The sequence below is a fragment of the Amblyomma maculatum genome, chromosome 3 (assembly GCF_055883805.1).
Source record: "Amblyomma maculatum isolate TAMU_Amacu chromosome 3, ASM5588380v1, whole genome shotgun sequence".
In the NCBI taxonomy this organism is placed as follows: Eukaryota; Metazoa; Arthropoda; class Arachnida; order Ixodida; family Ixodidae; genus Amblyomma; species Amblyomma maculatum.
In genome coordinates, this window is record NC_139346.1 from 90,049,597 (window position 1) to 90,060,200 (window position 10,604).

General features: G+C 43.8%; 1 long non-coding RNA gene across 1 annotated transcript; it reads right to left on the minus strand.

The window, feature by feature from the left end:
* Positions 1-1,811: 1,811 nt before the first annotated feature.
* Positions 1,812-9,482, minus strand: LOC146195255 (uncharacterized). Its single transcript, XR_014705546.1, has 3 exons — positions 9,299-9,482; positions 7,004-7,206; positions 1,812-2,031 (listed from the first exon to the last, which is right to left on the minus strand). It is a non-coding gene; the product is annotated as an uncharacterized LOC146195255 (long non-coding RNA).
* Positions 9,483-10,604: the final 1,122 nt, after the last annotated feature.

Sequence of the window (10,604 nt, forward strand, 5' to 3'; positions counted from 1 at the left end):
TACAATGACTACGAAGTTAGGAAAGCGTGACTGCGCGACCTCATGTTCGCAAATAGGGGCTTATAAGCACGACGAGCACCACTTCAGTGCACTGCTTCAACTCCGACAGATGCGCGTGCGGCAGCATGCTCATGCGCAACAAGCCACAGTTGTGTGGTGGTGGCTTTTTGCAGGCGAATTTTGTCAGTGTCACTGAATTCAAGCAAGCGCTTGCATTTTTGTACGTCAAAACGAGCAATAGTACGTAGCGGTGAATTGGAGATTAGGCAGGTAGGCCCAACCAGGCTTGATGTTAAATTTACGTTCGCAAGTTTCAATTACGTCTAGAAGAAAAATGGCGGCTACTTTTATGAAAGAAATGTTCCGAATATTCTGCAGGGCACATTTTAGACAGATGGGCCTTTGGCGCACATTTTATTCTACGAATGGCAGCACTTGCTCGTCGCCTGTATTGAAACGTGAAGAACATGCTAGCGAAAACAACCCCAGCTGGTTTGCCTAGGTGCTGTGTCCGCTACACCAAAATACGATGGGGAGTCACACAGGTCAAATCTTTTCACTTGGATGAACTGACTCATCTTGTCTCTCTTGCAGACTACTTCGTGCGTAGTACAAGCTCCCGTCTGCCGAGGAAGCCTTCGGCTATTCGGGGAATAAGCCCACCTACAACATAGACTTATGATCAAAAATACATGACTTTATTCACGCATAAAAGACGACGATGACGTATGAAAATAACTGTTCAGAAAAAAATGGAGGACTTGTGCTTGGCGTCCTCTTTTTCCTCTTAACCACAGTTAAGCTATTCTCAACGTAGACCCACAAGAGTAGTTCATCCTGGCTCTTTCCTGAAGCATCACTTTCCGAAAAATAACTCCGCGCGTGTGCTCGCGCAGTGTAGCTTCTAAAATCAACTATGTGTGCGTGGGGGATACCACAGTATCCCCTATCCCCACCCCGTGCATCCGACAAAAGTGGACTGTCCCGCACAAAGTAGGATACAGGCCCATGATTCTTGTCAGGCCCATCCCAGGCAGCACACCAACATCGCACCAACCTCGGCCCAACGTCGACAAAAATTGGTACCAACATTGGCGTAACACTGGTTTTTTGAGAAATTACTACATTTTTATATATTGGTCCGGCTTATATGCCAACATTGCACCTGTCTTGGCACTGCCAACATAGGCTATCAGCTGGCCGTGCCCCTATTGTCACATATTGGCATGCCACTAGTATCCAATGGCACATTTTGCATTGGCAATAAACCGGCCGTGCCGCTAGTATTAAATATTGGTATTTATTGGCATGCAACAAGTATTCATCGGCACACGTGGCACTGGCCCTGCCACTGTTAAGCCACCTTTAGCCATGCAGTTCTTTCACCCTTGTCCTTACTGCTGCCATTTGCTTAACTGTCACTCCGACAATTGTGGCTTTCTTATGCAGTCATTTCCCAATACCACCTTGCATGTCATCTCCCTAAGGAGCCATAAAAACCATGCAATTAAATGAGGCAAGCAAAATATTTTCCGAAAACATTTTATTGAGAGCTCATATACATGTACATGCCACAAGGACATCAGAGGGCCAAAATGCAGTGCGGGAGGCATTCGGTACAGGGCTAACATGGGAGAGGCTAGTAGGTGTAATTGGAAACAGGGCACTAAACAGCACATGACCAGGTAGTGCAGGTAGAGGTGATGGGGTGCAGTGTGCATTGCTCATGATGGAAGGGGCTGGACATGTTGAGCAGGGTTGATGCAATATAGCCTTCGTAGTGCAAGAGGTGTTGCAGGAATAGAAGGCTGAGCATGGGTGCATTCCAGGGCAGTGTCCACCATGGATGGAAAATGGCAGTGGACTGTGTTGAGCATGATAGTTGGCAGTGAAGGGTCAATGGATCAAGTGATGAGGTTGAGGGGGCGGGGGAAGCGCATGGCCCAGGTAGTAAGCTGGGCACCCCGCAGGAAACAACCATTCAGGAACAGTTTGTTGAGGAGATTGGCCCGTGGGTGTTACAAATGACATCTGCACAGAAGACAAGCATATATCACCATAAGATCTAAACTCACCTTCTCAACACTTATTCAAACACATATTTGACGTCTGGGTGCTCTATACGATTCAGCACAAATTACAGAACCCCGCTATAGTAAAACCTGATATAGTAAAGTGAAACTGAAGTCCCAGTTCATCTTCCATAGGCAACTGTACATTTTCCCCCTTTATAGCGAAGATGTTTTTGGTAAAAAACGGTTAAAGTGCTTTTGGCCATGGCAACGACTCCCGCGCACTACCTTGAGTCGCGAGGCCAAGACTTTTTGTATTTGAAAACAAAACAATAACCCCGAGTGTTCGTTTAGGCGGCTTTACTACTAGCCATAGCAGCAGTCAGAAGAAGCCTACATTACATAAGCTTTGGAGCCGTGAGTGAAAGCGCGCAGCGCGAAGAAGAAAAAAGTAAATCTGTCTACAAACATAGCAAGGAGGCGGCGTGTTCCATTCAGAAAGTAAAGGAGTAAAAGTGCAGCACGAAATAGGGAAGGGAAAGAAATGGGTCAACATTCACTGCAATCTGCAGTACAAATCATGAGGCAGTGGTGGCAGGAAGTGGAGGTGCAGCGAGTAAGGTCTTATAGCACTTGAGTGCCATGCGAATTTATCATTTATTGCCTTTTAAAAGACAAAGAGCAAAAAGAGACACCATGTTCATGCAAGGCTTTAGTTTTCACATGAAATCGAACTTGGTTGCATTCGTAATCACGTCTTCATGCTTCAGAGGTACTTCCACAAGATGTAGAGAAATTTTGTAATGAAAAAATCACACAGAGAGATGATAAAAGCGAGATGGAAGGTATTTAGGTTTTTTTTTTTTCATTACGCAACAAGACGTGTTCAGTAAGTGCTTATTTACCTACTAGACAGCACTTTCAGGACCATGTCATCACAGATCACTGATACAGTAAAGACCATAATATAGTAAATATTTTCGCTGGCCTCAGTGGCTTTACTATAAAGGGGTTCTACTGTATATATTGAAGGCCTATTGCCATACATTCTTCTTTTAGAGCACTTTGCGACAGGTTTCTGGGCCTGAAAGGGCATGCAGCATCTTATGACGTAGGGATAATAAACATATATGCAAAATAATATCCATTCCAGATACAAAAGAAAGATATTTGGAAGAAAAAACCTGTTTCCGGCAAACCGAACACTTCAGGTGGATGCTTTGTGTTCATATAGAATTACAGTTTTTGAAAATATGACGGTTCAGGCTCCGAACGTTCAATTTTTAAAAACTTCTTAAACATTCCTGCAATAGACAATATGGATTACTAAGCATGCAAAACTGGATATTAAAGAACACATTAAAGAATATTTTTCTGGAGTACACCAGTTACAGGCACGCATACATTACTGCGGCCAGAATGAAGAAATAATTGCCCTGACAGAATCAATCCAGCTATCTTCAATCAGCTAACTGAGAGAGATGTGTACATCGCAGATATTCTCTAGGCTGCGCACGCATATAATATTCTCAAGATAAGTGTACCATTTCAAGTTCCAGCTTTTTAGTTTTCACAGCTTTATTGCTTGCTGCATTCTACTATAAACAATTGCCTTACTTGTAATGTACCAAGGAATAGTTTTCATACAGCGCTCATTATAAATTAAGGACACCAGAACAACATGTACACAAACAAGAAAAGAAGAACGGGACAGAGCGCCATTCACAACTGATTTATTGTGCAGAATAAAGTACATATATATCTCACTGCCGGCATATGCGCAAGGAACCCATTCAGCGTCATGTAGTTTAAGATAAGATATGTTCAAGAAGCCCATGACTCATACCATAACCTCTTTCTCTGAGAAATCATTTCTTGAACATAGCTTATCTTAAACTACAAGATGCTGAATGTGATGTAGCTGAATGTGTTCCTTGCGCATGTGCCGGCATTGAGATATATATGTACTTTGTTCTGCGCAATAAATCAGTTGTGAGTGGAACTCTGTCCCGTTCTTTTCTTGTGTGCGTGCATTGTTTTGGCGCCTTCAGTTTATAATAAATAAACACGAACAAGCCCAACAAGAAGTTCTAGTAATCATACAGTGGATGCTTGTTCAGCTAAAATTATTAGTCAGCCTGCAATGAGCAATTGAGCAAGTACTAGAAATTTACTTTGCATAGGCAGGAAAATGTTATGCTAGATCTGAGTACAATGATATCGTACTTCCTTATCAGCTAGCAGCCTACCAGGTATGCGTTTTCCCTCATCACAGCTAATCATATGGCCATACCATCGGCAACCTTCCACGTGCAAGATTATATTCAGTTAGGCATACATGGGTGACTTTATGTCCAGGTGCCAGGTGTGGTGCTCGGGCATCTGATTTCTTCAAACTAATTCACAGTAGTTGTTGGTATAGAGAATAGTAATCTGCCTGAATATCTGCGGCCAAATATTATTTCATTGCTTAGGCACACCTTAAAATACAATGTATGATGTGACTATGGGATCATAAAAAAACGATACATCTAGCATGACAGTGATTTTTCACTTTCACCCTATCACAAGTTCCTTGAAAAACCAGTTTATTCCTGAGCTGAAAAGTTGTTTCGCACACATTTTATATTTCAGTATCTATAAAATGTTGATATTTTGCGAATATATTTCAAAATCAAAATTTCTTAACAGCCTCACAAATTATTTTTTTTTAAAATGGACAATATTTTGTACTCAAATTAAAAATAAGATTGTGTCTGGAGAAATAGTATTGTTTTCAGAACAAAACAGCACATACGCAAAAAAACACCAATATCGCTCAAATTTAATGTGCAATACACGAACTGAGAGTTCACCTAAAATTACAAGTACAATAGCCTTGTGTACATGGACTCGACAGCACCGGGTTGAATCAGCATTGAGTAAGCAAGGTCATCATTCTCGACACAGCTGATGTCTACATGAACTCGCTTTCTAGTGAGTAAGTATCGTAGCAGAGCGTAGCATCGAGATTCGAAGTTATTGTGCAAGTTCATACTCGTATTTGATCCCATTGACTTTTACTATAGAGAGCTTCGATTATTTTTTATCGTTGATGAGCGCTAAAATGCATTCATTTCGAGTGACGCTCGTCGCCGCTCCAGAGGTTTTTTCATATCCCAGAGTTCCCCATAACTATACTCCCTGACTGGACAGCGTCTACATGCATAACTAGACTCCCTGACTGGACAGCGTCTACATGCCTTTAGATAAGCGGGTCAAGCGAACTAACCTAGCCCCTGAAATCGAGTTAACGCGACCCGCTCCGCCGCCTATTTTACTCGACCCGACTGTGTATACATGAACCCCACAACTGATTTTTCAGTCGACAGGCGTACTCGACGCAATTCTGCCGAGTTCATGTATACAGGGGTGGAACGCACGTGTAACAAGTAACAATGCTGCTAAGAATCCAATCTGCTTTCTTCTGGCTCATCCAGGTTTCTAAAAAACATCTTGTCTGACAAAGGAGGATATTTGGAGTTAAGCAGCTAAGCAACACAAGATCCATATGCTTGCTCTAACGCATGACTCCTCAGTGCACTTACAGTTGCAATTTGCTTGGTCATGTGGCAGTTCACTAAACCGTCTGACTAGACATGACAATAAAAAAAAAAATATCGGGGGATGATTTCTACGTTTATTAAGACATGCAAAAGCTTTTTTGTTGTTGACATAGCATTCAGAGACTGCGGGAGTTTGGCAGTTTTATACATCTTATTTCGTTTGGCAGTTGCAAGGGGATGTAGAAAAAGAAATGTGAGTAAGGAATATAAGGGGTGACAGCATCCCGAAATGAAACTAATGGACCAATGATGCACACTGCGTATCTTAAATGGCGTCACTGGTAACATCAAACACAGAAAATTGTCCTTGAGTATGACAAATTTGAAGCCCAGGAGGTGAGTTGGTTGTGAGCAGGTAGTTAGAAAAGAGCAGTCCCCCTGAGAGGTAGGCGGCAAGATCACTCTCACCCATTATGGGGAACGCCCTGGCAAGCATGCAGGCAAAGGTGCACATATATAAGAGCAATAAATGCACGAGGAATGCACGCCTGAATGAGCAGCTGCACTAATAATTTCCTTTTGTCTTTCAGCCCACCCCTCCTGCACTGTAAGCAAGTCTGCTCTGTTTTCCGAACACAGAAGCATATGCAAAAACAAACAGAATGTTCTCTAAAATTTACAAAATTTGAACGAGTATTGCATGATGATCTTTCTGCAAATGTCTTGCTCTAGGGTTACAGAATAAATTCATTGCAGTTGCGAATAAAGCGAGTTGGGAGCTAATGGCGAATCTCAATGGCTTGGGGAGAAAATTATTTAAAATTGTCACTTTGAGCAAAGTAAATAGCCTGGTTTAGATCAAAGTAATATTACATCTACATGGCTGAAGCCAGTGCAGGCAACCAGAAATGTACAAGCAGTCAGTAACTCATGTCTGTATAAACAAATACATACAGTGCAGGCAGCAGTAATGAAGGGAGAGTTGGAGGCAAATAACCTGAGCAATACTGAATGGCTTTCTTCTCTGCAACCTCAATACAGGCTTCCTGCGAATTCTTGTAATGCAAGCATAACCAAGTATGCTAAATATTCCATCACTTAAAGCACCTGCACTCCCGTGTTACGCAAATGACAACTACTTCGTAAGTTCACAAGCTATGTCTGTTATTGTGCTATTACACCACAGGTTCACTCAATCATGCCTCAAATTGAAATAGTGACATACTGTTGAAATAAAGCAATGAAATATAGCACCAGCTATTAAAGCACTGCCAGGGACATGAAGGATATTATTTTCGGCATACTGGTGGGCAAGACTTCTGAACAAGTAAGTCTCGAGCTAAAAAGCCAGAAAAAGTCATCTAGCATGCAATCATATAGCAAAACGCCAGCAGAGCATTTAAAGCCATTATATAATTCAAAACAAAGGCAATGTGTCATACCTACCGAGGCAATGTTTCCTTACACACAGCATGTTTCATGGCAAGGCTCCCACAGTTGTTGACAGGTTTGCAGCACCAAAATGTTGACGATGTTGTCTGCCTCACATTCAGGCAGCACCCCTTTGATGGCAGATGATTGCTTGTGCAAAAGCAGTGCGATGATGCAAGTGGAGCAGCTGGGCTGCGGGCGTTATAGAGCAAAGAGCCCTAAATGCAAGGAAAGAAAGTCTCCATTTAATCGATGCCTCTAAATCATGATAACAGCATACCACGGCTCTTCTCTGTTTAGTTAATCTATAATTTCAATTGAAAGCTGTTTCAAAAAATGGACTAATTGCAACTCTATGTTACACATGGTATAACATAGCTGTGCCAGGGCGGTGGGGCGATCAGTTAGCATAACGACCGGAAAATGCATACTGATGTTTCATGCAGTCTTGATGCTGCAGCAAAGTGTCATGGTACGAAGAACAAAATTCAAAGCAGGCACGGGCGCCAAACGTGTGCTACACAACCGACGCGACTAGAGGTGTGCACGGGCATAAATTTTGAGCCCGACCCGGGCCTCATGCTACAAACCCGAACCCGGCCTGGAACTGAAATTGCCTGAGCCCACCCAGCGCTCACACTTAAGGCTCCGGCCCTGCTGGAGATGTCATAACAGACCAGTTGCAAAACCTACAAGTCGGCTTCCCTGTGAGGCAGGAATTCGTGCACAGTGGCGACAGAACCTGATTCAGGGATAATAGGTGCAGTACATGCATCTACCACAGTCCACGCTGCTTGGGATGCAGTTCCCCACGCACAGGCCATTGTCAGAGAAAGGTTTTTGGGCATTCTTAACTCTGGAATAAAGGGGGGCGCGCTGTCATCCTAGGGGTGAAGAAAGAAAATTTAGAAAAGGGACACTAACCGGAGAGGGTAATAGTGGGGCGACAATGCGCACGCGAATAATACTGTGACGAATGGGCAAGAGGTGCGGGAATTACCCTACCCGTCAGGTGATGTACTAGCACTGTACCCAACTATTACCCCAATGTCTATGCCGCCATTGTGCAGGAATGTCTGCCGCACCGGGAAGCTGACGTGTAGGTTTTGCAACTGATCTATTGCAACTGAAGCAACGATACAGAAAGAAAAAAATAGGCGACAATTCCTGGCGATGCATCGCGCGACGACGACACCAACGCCTGTCGCTGCCGCTGGTGCACATCGCACAGAGCGAAGGACCTCAGCGACAGAGACGCGTTTTCAGCCTTGCTTTGTTAGCGCCGCCTCCTCGTATGGTAAATGAGTACAGTTACGCTATATCCAGTTTCTTGCACTAAACAGCAACACTGATGAAATTCATGAAAAGCATCGAGCCCCCCCCCCCCCCCAAAAAAAAAAAAAAAAAAAAAAATGGTCCCAGCGCAGCGGCGTGCTACTATACTGCGATGCAGACATGACTTAAAGCAGTGGCGTTTTTCTGCAACTTTAGAAAATTAGCAATAGCTAGCCACACTAGCATTTTTTGTTTTGCAATAGTACCCTAAGCTTTTACTAAACTGTCTCGAGCTCGATGCGCTCATGAGCCGAAATGAGCGTCTGCAGGATTTTCGCTCATACCGGACTAGAGAAACAAACTTTGCATGCAAAAAACAAAAAAAAGAAACAACTAAGTTGAGTACCCCGAAGCCTTTTGCGATTGGCTGCCTCGCGAGCTGGTTCCAGCATCATGAGCGATTTTCTAAAAACCCAGAACCTGGGCGACAGCGCCGAGCGGCAATGCTTTAGCGGTCCTCAGCGCACTGCGCATCGTGCTACCGTGCGACTCATGCGGTTAGCGTTTCATTGCACCAGACACGAGAAAATATGTTTTTGCCCGGACTTCGCCGACTCCGCCCGAAGTCACCAGAGGGAACCCGAGCGGCCGAGCCACGCAATGGCTATACGCCGTTCCAGCCACTGTAACGCCGTGAATATCCGTAGTTGGCTTTTAGGGCTACGATGCCACGCAGTTGTTTACTTTAGAAAATCAGTACTCTGCAAAACAGTAACGGTTTAACTTGAAATAAGCTGCAAAATGATCGGCATCAAGTCGCGCACATTTGAGAACCACTTTTGAAAAGTTAACAACGTAAGAAATATGCTAGAAGAAGACAAATCTTCCTAGCACATGGCTTACGCAGCCTGCAGCAACAATGAAATGTAAGACAACGCTTGTAATTTAAAAAATGCTCAATCTAAGAGGCTAATATTTTGCTCCAATATACACAAACGCTTTATAAAATCTGAATGAAAAAATTTGAAAACTTACATGGAATATTTCTTGAAGAAAGAAGCATTTTCCGTGCGCGGTGCCACCGAACGTCGAGCCGAGCGAACGAGTGGCCGTTGGATGGACGAAAGAACGGAGCGCCCTCTTTGAAACAAAATACAACTGTCGCCGTCATGCCGGCTAAGCGATTGTCGCGTCATCCTTCGAGCTTTTTAGTAATCGCCTTTTCAGCAGCAGCAGCATAGATGCACTCTGCGGCTGCTCATCTATGTAGGGCTCTGTGCCAGCAGCGAAGCGCGTCGTCGCCCTGGAGAGACGCCTAGCTGTGTTGTTTCTAACACCCAAACCTGTTCAAGTTGTATTTTGTGAATGCTGTGTTCTACTACGAATAGTTTGCTCACTTTTAGCATACCAACGAAAATTCTTTCATACAATAGTGCTCAATCGAGTGGAATATTTCAATCACCCTGAAATGAGGATTTCAAGCAAGTTTGTTGAAAATTATTGAGCTAAGCATCTCAGTAGCACGACTTGCCACCTCTTTATAAGCTAGTTGAATACGATGCCTACATTTTTTCTCATATATCCGCACCGTCAGCATCATTCTATCTGCTAGATTAGTCGTTTGTTGGCCCGATTCATTAGGCGCTTGTTTCTTTCTCACAGTTTAGTTGCTTGCGTATATTTTATTGGCCAAGACAATATGGTAAAAGCACATTTCTCTATGCAACCTGTTATGAGAGCCCGGAAATGTTTGAAAGAAGTCTCCAGTCTGTTAGCGTTCGTGTTTTTATTACTGCGCAATTCCTTCCCCTGGGCGGCGGCCGTCCGCCCCTTGGACCCTGAGTGGTGCGTCGACCCGTCCACCGCTTTGGCGCACCTGCGTGGATTTCAACGCGCGCGTGCAACCTCGGACCTTGCTCGCATCGCATGCGGTGAGAGAGTGCGATCCGGGGAACGACAGGAGTGCGAAGTGCGCGAGGACGGGATTGAGCGGTGCGTCAGCACGGAGAGCAGGCGCTGAAAAACTGTGCGAACGAGCGTGTGCGAAACAAAGATGTGTCATTGTAATCCAGTTGTTAATAGACCCAATGTACCTTTTCGTATTTTATTTGTGTTTCCAGTCTTTTCTTTCACATTTTGGTTTCGTTCTAATGCGAACAAGTCAGTTTACATGTGGGTAATCTTCTCTCCATACACAATATTGGTTAAAAAAAAAACTCCCTTCCCCGCGCACGCATGTAACTGTTCCACCATGAAGGTAGTTAGAGAATAATAAGCTTTGATATTGAATTAAGCTTAATTGTAAAACAACGACTGCTTTATTTAGTTTTTGAACTCTACA